A 13,977-nucleotide genomic window follows, 5' to 3' on the forward strand; every position below is an offset into this window, starting at 1 on the left:
TTTCTCCCGACACCGTGCAGTTAAATAAAACCGCAGAAGCAGTCAATTTGGTCCAGAACTCCTGCAGCCCAGATCTCTCCATTTGGTATAATGATTAGTCAGTGATGTCCTCCAGACAATATTTACAGAAGGGAACTGTGGGCTCATAATGAAAAGAGTTAAACCCCCTTCCTTAGTATTGCTTCGCAGATATATTACGTGCCACAAAAGGTGTCAAGTAAAGTTCAAGAGAGCTGTGAAGAAACCCTGCCAAAATTCATGCCTGAACACATTTAATAACAAAATATGTGTGTATACGACAAGCCTGTCTGGCAGATCTGTTTTCTAGACACTACATGATCTTTTGAAGAAACTCTCAAGATGCTGATAGATGGGCTTTTGAAAACTTGCGGGATATACATAAAAGGGTGGGAGGCGAGTGACAAGAGCTAGCAAATCGCATGATTAGATCCAAGCAAGTTATGATCATAGGGAGACCTCAAAAGTAAACAAACAAGACATGTACATTTTAATATGGTTTCAGGATGTCACTTTAATCCCTCCAGCACAATTTGGGTGAAATCTGGGGAGCGCGGAAGGGATAGTATCCACAGGTCTGGTCATTAGTTGCACCTCGTTTTAGTAGCATGTTTAAACCAGCACAATGTAGGGTTGCCAACTGGCCAGAAAAAAATAGTACGGGATGTTCCTCTGCCTTTGACAATGGCGTGATATGCAGAAGTCAGCAAACATAGCTTTGAGAAAAGCACAATCACCATCGAATATGGTAGCGCTGTGGGTTAAACCACAGAGCCTAGGGCTTGCCGATCAGAAGGTCGGCAGTTTGAATCCCTGCGACAGGGTGAGCTCCCATTGCTCGGTCCCTGCTCCTGCCAACCTAGCAGTTCGAAAGCACATCAAAAGTGCAAGTAGATAAATAGGTACCGCTCCGGTGGGAAGGTAAACGGCGTTTCCGTGTGCTGTTCTGGTTCACCAGAAGCGGCTTAGTCATGCTGGCCACATGACCCGGAAGCTGTATGCTGGCTCCCTCGGCCAATAAAGAGAGATGAGCGCCGCAACCCCAGAGTCGGCCACGACTGGACCTAATGGTCAGGGGTCCCCTTTACCTTTACATTTATCTGGATATCAAGTTGCTATTAAATGGACATGCACAGAGGCTTCAAAAAAGTTGGCAAATCTATTATTGATTGATTGATTTGCTACCCACTCTAAGGCCCCAGGGCAGATTACAGCATTAAATGAGTGTTTGTTCACCAGATACAGCAGCAGGCTACTATTTATATATAAGCTGTTTTCTATTACAGTGGTACCTTGGGTTACAGATGCTTCAGGTTACAGACACTTCAGGTTACAGACTCCACTAACACAGAAATAGTACCTCGGGTTAAGAACTTTGCTTCAGGATGAGAACAGAAATCGCGCGGCGGCGGCAGGAGGCCCCATTAGCTAAAGTGGTACCTCAGGTTAAGAACAGTTTCAGGTTAAGAACGGACCTCCAGAACAAATTAAGTTCTTAACCCAAGGTACCACTGTACCTACTTATTGAACAATTTGATGGGCAAGCCATCCTAGTTTTGTTGTGTGGGCTGTTTTGAGAAAGCAGTTAGGCAGCAGAAGATGGCTAGGCCGTGTGGACAGCGCTTGCTGCATTGCTTACCTGGCTTCCCAGTGCCACATGTCACTACCAGTTACAGTGCCCACACCGCACTCAGCTGCCTGGTTCCTCACCCCTTCCCCCTCCCTCTCAGAAGCCAGCAGTGATGTTGGGAAGCCAAGTAGGCAGTCCACTCCCATCCGTCTGACCTGCTGCTGCATTCCCCCTTTCTCAAAGCAGCCCCACACAACAAAACTGGCTACTGACCAGTGTACAGATTCCTCCCCACATTGCAATTCAGAACTTGTACTTGCCCCAAAAGCTGAAACTATGCAATGTGGTATATACTGCCTGCAACGTGATAGTTTTCTTCTCCTTCTGCATAACTAGGTGTGGGTCAAAATGCACCCAATGTGTTGTGTGTAGCTCCCCGCCCCCCCCCCCCCCGGGATGCATGGATCTTTCAATTCCATTTTTCCTCAGTTTCTCATTTTCCCTGTCTTAAATTCAGTTCTCCACCTTTCCCATTTTCTCTCTAAATCCTCATGAAAATTCACCAGCATTTTAGAATGCATTTCTCCCAATATGCACATATTTGCAAGCCATTTTGACTCTAGACATATTTTTTTTGCAAACCACACTCCCTACTGTGATGCATTTTTTATATGCTGTTTTCATTAATGTATGCACACTTTTGCCTAATACATGCATTTTTCTACACAGTGTTATGCTGGCAAACTACAGCACAAAATTCAGAGAACTGCAAATTTCAAAGGATAGCTGTGCTTCGATTCGTGTGTCAGTTCAAGAAGTGCAACTTACGTAGTTGCTCATGAAAACGCAAACAAACATCAAATTTCTCCCAGTCCCTAGATTTTTCATGGTAAAAGCAAAGTAGAAAGGAAAGTTAACAGAAAGAGCACTCAGGGTATTAAAATGATGCCGCCAGCCTATTTTCCCAAGAAAAGCAATTTAAAATGACATGATGTTAATGTAAGTCAATCCAGAAAGAAAAACAGAACGTTCACCTGCAAGCAATCCCTTGAGACTGGTCAAGGCTGTCTCACAAATTGCCCAGTGTTTAACTTGAAGTCCATTTGTTAATTTTGTAAACACTGCTGTTTCCATTTCACATTGACATGATATTGACAATATGACTCTAATCCTGCAAGGAAGGAAGTATTGGGTTTCAGGCAGCTACAGGACACCCCTCCAGTCTATCTTCACCTGAGGGGCTTGTGCAAAATGTTATTGACATAAGACAACATGGTCTGCTTCAGGCTTCCAGGTGATTGAAATCTGTCTGAGATTTGTAAGTTACTGCATTTAACGCTAGCAATGGGTTCTCAGTATACTCTATATTCTGTATCAGGGATGAGACATCATTTTCAGCCTGAGGGTTCCATCCCATAATGGGCAACACTGGCTGTATCCCAGTGGTCAGAGGTGAAAAGTGGTGTGGCCAGAGAGAAATGATGGGCAAAAATAAACAGAGCAAAAGATAGCGCTCTTAACTTTAGTAAGGTAAAGGTAAAGGGACCCCTGACCATTAGGTCCAGTTGTGACCGACTCTGGGGTTGCTGAGCTCATCTCGCTTTATTGGCCGAGGGAGCCGGTGTACAGCTTCCAGGTCGTGTGGCCAGCATGACTTAGCCGCTTCTGGCAAACCAGAGCAGCACACGGAAATGTCATTTACCTTCTCACAGGAGCGGTACCTATTTATCTACTTGCACTTTTGACGTGCTTTCGAACTGCTAGGTTGGCAGGAGCAGGGACCGAGCAAAGGGAGCTCACCCTGTCGTGGGGATTTGAACCACCGACCTTCTGATCGGCAAGTCCTAGGCTCTGTGGTTTAACCCACAGCGCCACTCGCGTCCCTCTTTAGTACAGAGAAGATATTCCAGTTCTGCTAAAGTAGGAGATTTCTACCCACAGTCACACTCCTCTGTGCCCTCTGTGTATTTTTTTCTCCCCACACCTTCACCCTGTGGACAAACTTTGACAGCCGGACGGAGACACCTACATGTCAATCATCTGACATCATAATAACATCAAGCGCTGATAGGTGGGCAGGCTTGCCTATCCCTCAGAGCTGACCAGTGGGGTGAGAGAGAGTCCTGTCCTACTGTCTGCAAAGAACGCATTGGTGCAGCAACTCCAAGAAGGACTGGACTCTGCTCTTCAGCAGATGAATCGTGAGTTCACTCCTGCAGCGTTTTGAGCAGGATTTAACCATCACTCACTGGCTGATGAGTGAGAGGTTAAATCCTTCTGCTTTGGCTGCATGCACCTGTGAGGAACTGATGGGTGCAACCAACAAAGAATTGAGTAATGACACCAGGATGTCAGCTAACTGTTGTCTTTTTGGTGTCTACCAAAGACCTTCCTTTTCCAACTAGTCTTCTAAGTGGACATTTTTTTATCCCAGTTTGTAAGTCTATTGGATTTTACATTGGTTTTTGTACATAATTATTTTAACACTTTTAAAAATATATTTTGGGGGGTTTTATATATGCAATTGTTTTATATGGATTTCCATTGTGTTGTGATGTTGCTTTGAGATGCTTCATGGGAAGCAATTCATGAACTTGTTATATTTACTTACTTTATTTCATAAAAGTTATACACTGATTGATTTTTTAAAAAAAACACATCAAAGAGGTTTGCAAAAAGATAAAACAGTAAAATCAAGAAACATTACAACTCTACTTTGAAAAATACAAAGTAAAATACTAAAACAGATTAAAATTACCTCAACTTTCTAAACATCTGGGTAGGTTTGCCTAAACAGGAATGTTTTTAGCAGGCACTGAAAAGAGTAAAGTGAAGGTTCCCGCTTGATCCCAAAAGGCAATAGGCATGAAATAAATAAGAGCCCATAGACTTGCTTATCTACAGTGTGGCCAGCTTAATCCACTCTGGAGGGCCTCCCGGTACCTACAAATTTAACTTGCTTTGGCTAAAAGTGGCAGGAAGATCATAGGTGTATTTAGATTCCCCGTAAGAGAGAATGAGGATCACAGACCTTCATTTTCTAAACATCATCTTAGGAGCCAAATTGCAAATCAAAGTGGATGGAGTGACTCAGAAGTAAATCAGTGTTGTTTTCCTAAGCACAGATACAGATGAAAGGAAAATCTTGAGGCACGTACAAACCCCTCGTTTTTAACAACTATTGCATATAAACTAAATATGAAGATAAAGAGATCGCTACAGAGCATGAGACACACACAAACACCAACTTGTTTCGTGTGATCCTATTTTTACACAATCCCGGGCATTTAGTGGGAATCGGTCAAAGGTATTTTCTGGAGAGTTACCCTTCATATTTGTCACAGCCTCACGAGCATACAACTTTATCTCCTTTGACAATATGAAATCAGTCACTGTCTCCTTTGTTTGACATAATTAACATGCCGGCAATCCCTGCAGTGACCTCCACAATTTAGAGATGACAGCTCGGGAGTCCAGCTCTCAGCTGCGGCATCATGTGTGCTTTGTGTTAAAGTAAATGGCTCCAAACAGGAGACTTCATGCCATCAACGAGCGCCTGCTCTCCCTCCACCCACTGCCCCTGCCCACCAACTTCCCTGCCAAAGGATTATATTCGGTCGCACAGCATCTGAGAAAATAAATTCCAAATATATGATACCGGCGGAGACCATGTGCCTAGATTATGCTCATATAATGCAGACGGGAAGGCACCCGAGGCAACTGGCACGGAGAACGTATAAAAGGAAGACGAAACTGGCTTCCCGCCCGAGTTCAAGCCACCCCAGCTAGATAATGTTAAATTGGAAATAGGAATAATTATGTACTTAGGGCTTGATTATGTTCCTCGTTTCTTTGGGGACAGTGTATTAGCATGTTAATTTGGGAGGTAAGGGGGGGAAATAGAGATCTTATCTCTTCGGCACATGCCACACGCTGAACTCCTGATGACAAACCATTTCCATGCCATGCAGGAGATGCTGATGATCCGAGGCACTCAGCCGAAAGCCCACAGAGAGAGGTTTTTTATTATCCTCTGTGTATATTTATTTCTCCCCATATTGATTTCAATCGCACAATTACCCGCATAGTCAGAGACCCAGAGAAGGGGTTCCAATGTGGGCCAGGACATCCTACGCCAAGTGTGCTTTTCCAATGGCTGCAGTGGAGAGACAGCTCTATACTTGCACCCTTTGGCAGCTATGAAGGCTCCCTTTCCCTTAAGGAAGAACATCTGTGAACGTCAGCCCATTTTGCATTACATGGTCTATTGTGGGCTGCATATATGCACTACTCCTCCCTCTATATATGCAGCCCTTGTATGGGGATTGTGTGGAATGTGATCCATGAGAGGCAGTCAAGTACAACATTCCTTGTAATACCAGAGAAGACATGCGAGGGAATGTTTGGTCCAGCCAGTCGAAACTTTCTATTCCTCCTGGCTGGAGCATCCTTCCTTTCACATGTGATAGAAGGTGGGCATGACCTAACCTGTCCAGGTAACAAAAGGATGAGTTACGCAGCACCCTCCCTCTTTTTGACTTCCTTCTTCATTTAGCTAGGACTGCTCTGCTAGCTCTCAGCTAGCAGAAGCACTGGGATTATTCCCCCATGTGGGGTAGATCCACATGTACATATTTGTAACTAAGTCTGCCTTCAGGAATCCAACTGTGAACTGGTGTGAGTAAACTTCTTTTATTGACTTTGAATAAGATTGTGGTGTCTTTATTCTTTTAAGAGAGACTCAAGGGAACCTACCAGGAACGTACAATTCAGTCTTAGACAGACTGAATTGTATAATAGTGAGAGGCTTACACGAGCCTGCAACCAGCTATCTGCTGTGCATGTAAAAAGGGGAATGTAACTCTGCTAAGTAAAGGAACTTGCTAGCACGAGTTAGGAAGGATATTAATAGACAATATCTCCTGTCACCCTGAACATTCCCACAAATTGTGCATTCCCCACCAGACAAGGGAGAATGGTCTTCTTCCCTGCACTGTGACAGACATCAGAAGCAACAGAAAAGCTGTTCACTTTTCACTCACTCAGGTACACTATTCACTTATGTGGGTGGTGCTGCCCCATGCACACAGTGGCAATGAGGCAGTGGAGCCACTCAGAGAGGGCTCAACTGAGGGCTTCTTACCAAAGGACACACAAAACATGGAGCCACCACTGGAATAAAGGAGACAGGACATCCATCTTCAGACAGGGCTGTTACATAGATGTAAGTGTGGGGAACCTATGGCCCTCCAGATGTTGCTGAACTACAGTTCCAATAACCCCTAACCATTGACATGCTTGCTAGGGCTGATGGGAGTTGTAGTTCAGCTACATCTGGAGAGCCAAAGGTTTTCCACACCAGTCGCAGAAGAGAGGGCATTTTGCTCCAAGGGGCAGCACTAGAACCAATCGGGGGAGAAAATGTCAAGGCAGAACTTTGTGCCTAGATGTTAGGAGAACCTTCCTAATGGCAAGATTCAATCAACAGATCACTAGGATGTGGGGTTCTGTCCTCCGCTGGGGGTATTTAAGCCAAGGGTTGGAAAGCTGTATGTTGGGGATGTTGTACTTGCATCCTGCCCCGCAGATCCTGCATTGAGCAAATTTCAGGCTAGGCACCCTATGAAATCTCTTCCCACTCTAAAGATCTGTGGTTCTGATAGCAAGAAGAAAAACCCGGAAGCATGTGGACCAGAAGCACAAGTTCCCCACACTTCCCCTTCTTTGCAATGCTTAAAGAAGCTTATTACAAAATGCGTCTTTAAATGTTCCCCATTTGAACGCCCAATTAGTTTCTTGCAGGAAAAGTAAAATGTCCCTGTTTCATTTGACACAAACCCCTAAAGGGGCATTACATTGTCACTTTCACCTTTAACTTTACCGGTGCTGTAAGCCAACGGCCCAGCCAACTACCTATTATGGAGGTATGTTTCCATTCTCTCCCCTGGATATCAGATGATTTATGTCATCTTTGCTCATCACTTTACATCACTTATTATACTGTTTAGGTTACTTTGATGTCAATGGCTTAGTCTCATACCAGACATCCCTCAACAAAAGCACATATACAGGTGTCTCCTCGGAAAAGGAGGGGTATAATAGCTGGTCTCTCATACCACGGTCATTTTATTTATTTTGTTCAAAGCCATTCATGACTGTAATCACTGCCTTTGGGCTTTCCTCTTTTGCTTCTCCTAAACCCTTTCCACAATAAGCATCTTTTCTGCTCCAGAGAGATGCCTTTTGCTTTTGTTCCTGCATGTAGACTGGTGCTTTGCTTGGCTGAAATTGTCTGTGTGAATCATCTGCCATATAATTTCCTTCTAATTCATAATTTGTTTTGCTCTTTGATGATTCCTAAAAAGATTACCTGTAAACTCTAAAAACTTTTCATTGTTGCTGTTACTGCATTCATGGGATTAACATTAGTGGCTGAAAAAACAAGCTCTCCTGGCACCTTAAAGACTAACATATTTATTGTGGCACAAGTTTTTTTCCAGATGTCATTAAAGCTAAACTCTGCCAACAGTTTCTCATTGATTGTTTTCATATTGAGAAAAATGGTATGAGCTTAAACAAAAAGGATCAGATCCTGACACCTGGCAAGCATAGTCGGGCTTTACGGCCACCTTTATTTGAATTATATGGGTCCAACATTAACTCCCCCCCCCCCCAGTGTAACTCCCTGGCAATTTCCATAAGGAAAACACAAGTCAACACTTTCATCAAAGATGGGCTCATTTTTACACCATAAAAAATGTGATACAGTGGTACCTCGGGTTACAGACGCTTCAGGTTACAGACTCCGCTAACCCAGAAGTAGTACCTCGGGTTAAGAACTTTGCTTCAGGATGAGAACAGAAATCGTGCAGCGGCAGTGGGAGGCCCCATTAGCTAAAGTGGTGCTTCAGGTTAAGAACAATTTCAGGTTAAGAATGGACTTCCAGAACGAATTAAGGGCACCTATGGGGCAACTCCAAAATGTAGAGCTGAATTTGTTTCTAATTCAGGAATCAGGATCTTTATCTCTAGAGCTGGCCCTACCAAATTTATCGCAGTCCTGTATACAGCCACTAGCCTTTCAGATGATCAACATGTTTCCTGTTTCTGATGCCTGCCTAGGAATAACAGGGGTCCTGCACATCACTTGGAAGGGCACCACAGTCAGTGAGATGACATCCTTCAAAATTCACACTTCTCCAGATTTTGAGATGCAGTTCGTCGGCTAAATAATGTGTGCAGAAATGCAACTCTTTGGGTAAATCATGCACATAAATGAGTGTGCTACAGAGTATTATGCTTATTAGTAAGCAAAAGTAAACCTGGCTTTGCTGGAAATTCTGTTAGTGAATTAAATCTGGATTTGGTAGATCATGGGTTGAATGCTATGGAAAATGTTGCTCTGGAGGGAAAGCTCTGAACGATAATTGGAGACTATACTAAAGTGAGGAATGGAACTGATCAGATGGGATAGGTCTGGAGCAATTTGGAGTCAAATAGGGGACATTAGTTCCATTACAGAGATTTTAATGCATCAAAAAATTGCTTGCAGGTTTATCAGCTGTTCTTACAGTAGTGGTTTGTATTCCCCACATGCCAATCAAATGAGGAGAGCCACGTTATATTCTGCTACATGCACCAAACATTTAGAAAATAAATAAATACTAAGATGATTAGGACAATCAAAACAAGTACTAACCAGTGACCTAATGTCACCCTTTGCTCTGCAAAATTATAAGGAGAAGCCCTTTCCTTTGCTCTACCTAGGGTGGAAAGACATTTGAGTGGGACAAAAGAGGGCAGATCTCCTCAGTAGTTGCACCTAGATCAGGAGCAGCGAACCCCAGGCCCAGGAACCAGGGCCCTCCAGGTAAAAATGTTCCCTGCCCCAACTTAAGTTGTGGAACACTTTGCCCCTAACCTCACAGTTTTTCTTTAATTATTAGCTATTGTTTTATTCCAGCAGTTTTTTTGTTGCCTATGGCAAATGATGTTTTGATGCTTTAATTCAGGGGTCAGCAAACTTTTTCAGCAGGGGGCCAGTCCACTGTCCCTCAGACCTTGTGGGGGGCCGGACTATATTTTGAAAAAAAATATATGAATGAATTTCTAACCCAACAAATAACCCAGAGATGCATTTTAAATAAAAGCACACATTCTGCTCATGTAAAAACACCAGGCAGGCCCCACAAATAACCCAGAGATGCATTTTAAATAAAAGGACACATTCTGCTCATGTAAAAACACCAGGCAGGCCCCACAAATAACCCAAAGATGCATTTTAAATAAAAGGACACATTCTACTCATGTAAAAACACACTGATTCCCGGACCGTCTGTGGGCCAGATTTAGAAGGCTATTGGGCCGGATCCAGCCCCCGGGCCTTAGTTTGCCTACCCAAGCTTTAATTGCTGTTGTTTGGTTGCATTCTTTCATATTGTTGCTTTTCATGAAATTGTAATTGTAAATGTTGTGGGGTGGAGTTCCCCCCCCCCACCCCCGAAGGGCGAGGACATAAGCATTTGAACGAATAAATAAAAATCTCAGGAGTGCCAAATGTGAGTAAATGGAATACATGCGCAGCCACTGTCATGTTCCTCATACAACCGCACCTTTTTTATCCTCTCGGAAAAGATGACTCAAACGTATGACATTCCTTAAAAGCCTGTGAGCTTTGATACTTCCCAGAGAAGAGGGCTGGAGCGTATTTTACCTCATGACACTGCCGATGATCTCATTAAAGCACAAAGTAATCACTTGGAGACATCTGCACGCCTGTGTTTCGCTGTTACTTAATGAGCAGTCAAGTGGCTGATTCTTTTAACAGAGGGCACCGATTAGGCTGCCGTATCGCCTCGAGCTCCTTTCCTGATTCTGGGCTTTTCATTTGAGCCAATTTCTCAGCCCTCGCAACATGCAGAGAGGCAATCTCATACCAAAAGAGGCATTCGCCTCTAAATCTTTCCAGCTGCTTTCAGGGCCCATATAGTATATGAGGTGAGATATTGTGAAATTTCACCACACAGTAAAGAGCAGCCAAAGGGCATATTCTAACCTCTCTCTTCCCCACCCTCTTCCTCTCCCTTACCTACTGCCTCCTATTTGATGAAAGACTTGGTACCCTTTCATCTTCCATATGCCCTGTTGCCCAAACAGAATATCGTGGGGAAGGGGCTTCCAAGCTGGGGTCCGCAAGCTTCACTCAAGGTGGTCCATGGTGTCTCTGTGAAGAATGGCTGTGGAAGGGCACCCTTAAATATTCATGTCGATTTATTCTGTTATTGCTTATATGTTTATTTATTACACACCTTGCAACACGGCGTGGCACAAATCTGGGACGCCACCTCCTGGATCTGCACTCCCATGTGAGTCACATGATCCGTGTGAGATTGTGCCCCCCAAAAATGCACTTTCCCCAAGCATAACGCCCCAAAGCATCCATTTTGGGGCACCACACAAGATCGCTATCCCAAAAAAGCACTTTTGGAGGGGAAAGCTCTCTTGTGTGGCCCCAAAACATGCATTTCTTTGGGCTCCATGCCCAAATAAAATGCAGCCCAAAATTGTGTGAGATCGTGGCTGCCATTTTGGCTGCTGTCCTCTCCTTAGAAAAAAAACAGGGTGTCCCTTTTTCCCTCCAGGGCAGTTGATGGGTCTGTTATTATTGTATTTTATTTTGTATACTGGGGAGTTCACATTGTAATGCAATAAAATACAATATAAGGAATAAAAGAAGCAATAGAAATACAAGACCCTCAGCAATTTTCAAGTGGGGGGGATGGGAACTTCTGTCATAGGGGACCACTTTCAAGAGAATTCCTTGCCTGGAGGCCTTGCTTCTGATGCAACAGGCTTGAAGGCGGAAAGAAGGAATTGTTTCAGCTCTCCGCTCTGTCTCTGACGTGCCGGTATCATTAAAGCCTCCTCAGAGACTTATAATAGCTGTTGTTGTTGTTGTTGTTGTTTTGTTGTTTTGTTATCATCATCTGCCCTTCACCAGAAGGTCTCAGAGCAGATCGCAATAATTTGGAATCCAACATTAAAAACTGTTTAAAACAAATTACGGCTGGCCCCACAGAGGTGGGGAGATATCACCCTAGCCTGCTGTATATAAAAGATCCCCCTGTTTTAGTGGATGGTATTTTATTGTTCGCTTCCCACTCACTTCCCACTTTGTATATTAATCTAGTTTTACTTACGAATTCTATCTTGCATGGATATTTCAAATGGATCACCACAACCAGGTGACTACACAAAAGTAATCTTCAGATTGAGTAAGCTCTAAGGCTCCAAGTCTTCACGTTTTTCCAAGACCGCAGTCCAGAGTTATCAACCTAATTAGTGGAGGCATTTTGGCATGAAGGATGTTAACTGCCGTTGACTTTACAAACATTTTAAATTGCCTTTCCTAAGCTTAGAATTAAGCACTTAACAAGGTTGGGATGAAATATATGGCAGGTTAATTCAACTGGAACTTGCTCATTTTTTATCAATATGTGGCTGTCAGTTGTCTCACAGGAGATTAATTGTTGAAGTGGTTTTTAATATATTTATGCACATACACACACACTCCTAAAAATATGCATTAAATAAGAAGATTGCATCTTTCTTTGGCTGCAATCCTAACTATGGAACTAGGAAATGGTTTCACTAAGATTAGTAGGGCTTGAACCAGCTTTATTGTGGGGAAGTTAACAAGTTTGGTAGCATTTCTGCTTTTCACGGAACGTGTGTAGAGTGGCTCTTTCAAGACCATGTTGCTTATAGGTTTTAATGATGAGGTGTAGCCTCTAAGTATTAATTAGATGCTTTTAAAAAATGGATCTACAATATTTATTATTTATTGAATTTATACCCTGCCCATCCTACCAAATTTTGATACCTACAAAAATGCAAATCACCTCCAATTTGATTTATATAGATTAGGGATGATGGGGGGTGAATTTACTAGACCCACCCTTTCCAAAAGAACATGGAAACTGAAACAGAACTCAACTACATTAGTAAAGAAATGGTGATTTGAATGTGCTATAAACATGCAACACCAGATGGTGCCAGAGAGCAGGAAATTTTAAAACCCGGTTTTCCATATAGATTTTTTCCTTTGTTAAAACAATCTGACTTATTTATAGTGTGTAAACAACACCAAAGGGAGCTCCCTGGGTTGCAAGCCTGGGCAGTGTACAGTGGTACCTCGCAAGACGAATGCCTCGCAAGACGAAAAACGCGCAAGACGAAAGAGTTTTTCGTTTTTTGGGTTGCATCGCAAGACGAATTTCCCTATGGGCTTGCTTCGCAAGACGAAAAACGAAAACGTCTTGCAAGTTTGTTTCCTTTTTCTTAAAACCGTTAATACCCTATGGGAAACCGTGCTTTGCAAGACGAAAAATTCACAAGACGAAAAAACTTGCAGAACGAATTAATTTCGTCTTGCGAGGCACCACTGTATATGGAAGTCCTGGGCTGCCCAGTTGACAAGGCCCCCATCTCAGCCTCACTGATGTGATCCAAAGGAAAGCACAATATATTTGGCACCAGCTTGACTGCAGGAGTTGCCAGAAAGAGGTGTACAAGGTGCCGTACAACCGTTTTAGGTTTGGATTTGTGTAGGGTTAGCCCTTTTTTCTCTCCTGGAGATATTCCACAAGGCATTGGATAAGAGTTTTCCTTCTCCCAGGTGTGCTGCTTTCCCAGGTTGATGAGCCCCATCTGCCTCTCATTTCCCTCTACAACATGTGATGAAACCTCCATCTTGATCATTAACCCCATGATTGGTCTCACCCACTCAGTGCCTGTCTTCACATGCAAGGGAAGTCACTAATTCACCAAGGCTTTCAGACCCATCAGCTAACCTCACCTGGTTTAGCTGGCAAGTTGAAGTCATTCCTGGCATGTGGATGCCTGGAGTGGTAGGGGATGAGTAGGACCTCTGGTGGTGTAGTTTTTCCACTTTTGGTCCCCACCTCTCACCTGTGGCTCACAGAACCTGTCGGCATGTAACACACCCTAATAATATGTACAAAAACGTATCCCTTGTGGCAAATTGTGCAGAAATGCACATATTACTGAAAATAATGCATGAGGGGTTTTGCAAAAAAAAAACCAAAAACAACCCCAAATATGTATAAGAGGAAAAATTGCATGCAGAAATGTGTATATTAGGGAAAATTTACACTAAAATGCTGGGGAATTCTTACGAGGACTTTAAAAATGCATCAGAATCTAGAGAAGTAAACATTGGGAAAATGAGAAAGAGGAGAAACTGACATTGACATGTTCACCCACCCCTTGAGCAGATCAAGGGTAGATCCACATTCTTACAGGGTTCATACCAGAGGTGGATTTAGGGCACTGTGTGCTGAGTCAAGGGGAGCATTGCAGGGTGTTGC

General features: G+C 43.3%; 1 long non-coding RNA gene across 3 annotated transcripts in view; it reads right to left on the minus strand.

The window, feature by feature from the left end:
- The window catches only part of LOC308472952, a 79,280-nt gene extending 68,650 nt beyond the window's left edge, over positions 1-10,630 (minus strand). For all 3 annotated transcript variants that reach the window (XR_013983810.1, XR_013983811.1, XR_013983812.1), the window contains exon 1: positions 10,302-10,630. This is a non-coding gene — a long non-coding RNA (uncharacterized lncRNA). The remainder of the gene's footprint in view (positions 1-10,301) is intronic.
- Between the last annotated feature and the right edge of the window lie 3,347 nt (positions 10,631-13,977).

The sequence above is a fragment of the Podarcis pityusensis genome (assembly GCF_964106645.2).
Source record: "Podarcis pityusensis genome assembly, chromosome: 3".
NCBI lineage: Eukaryota > Metazoa > Chordata > Lepidosauria > Squamata > Lacertidae > Podarcis > Podarcis pityusensis.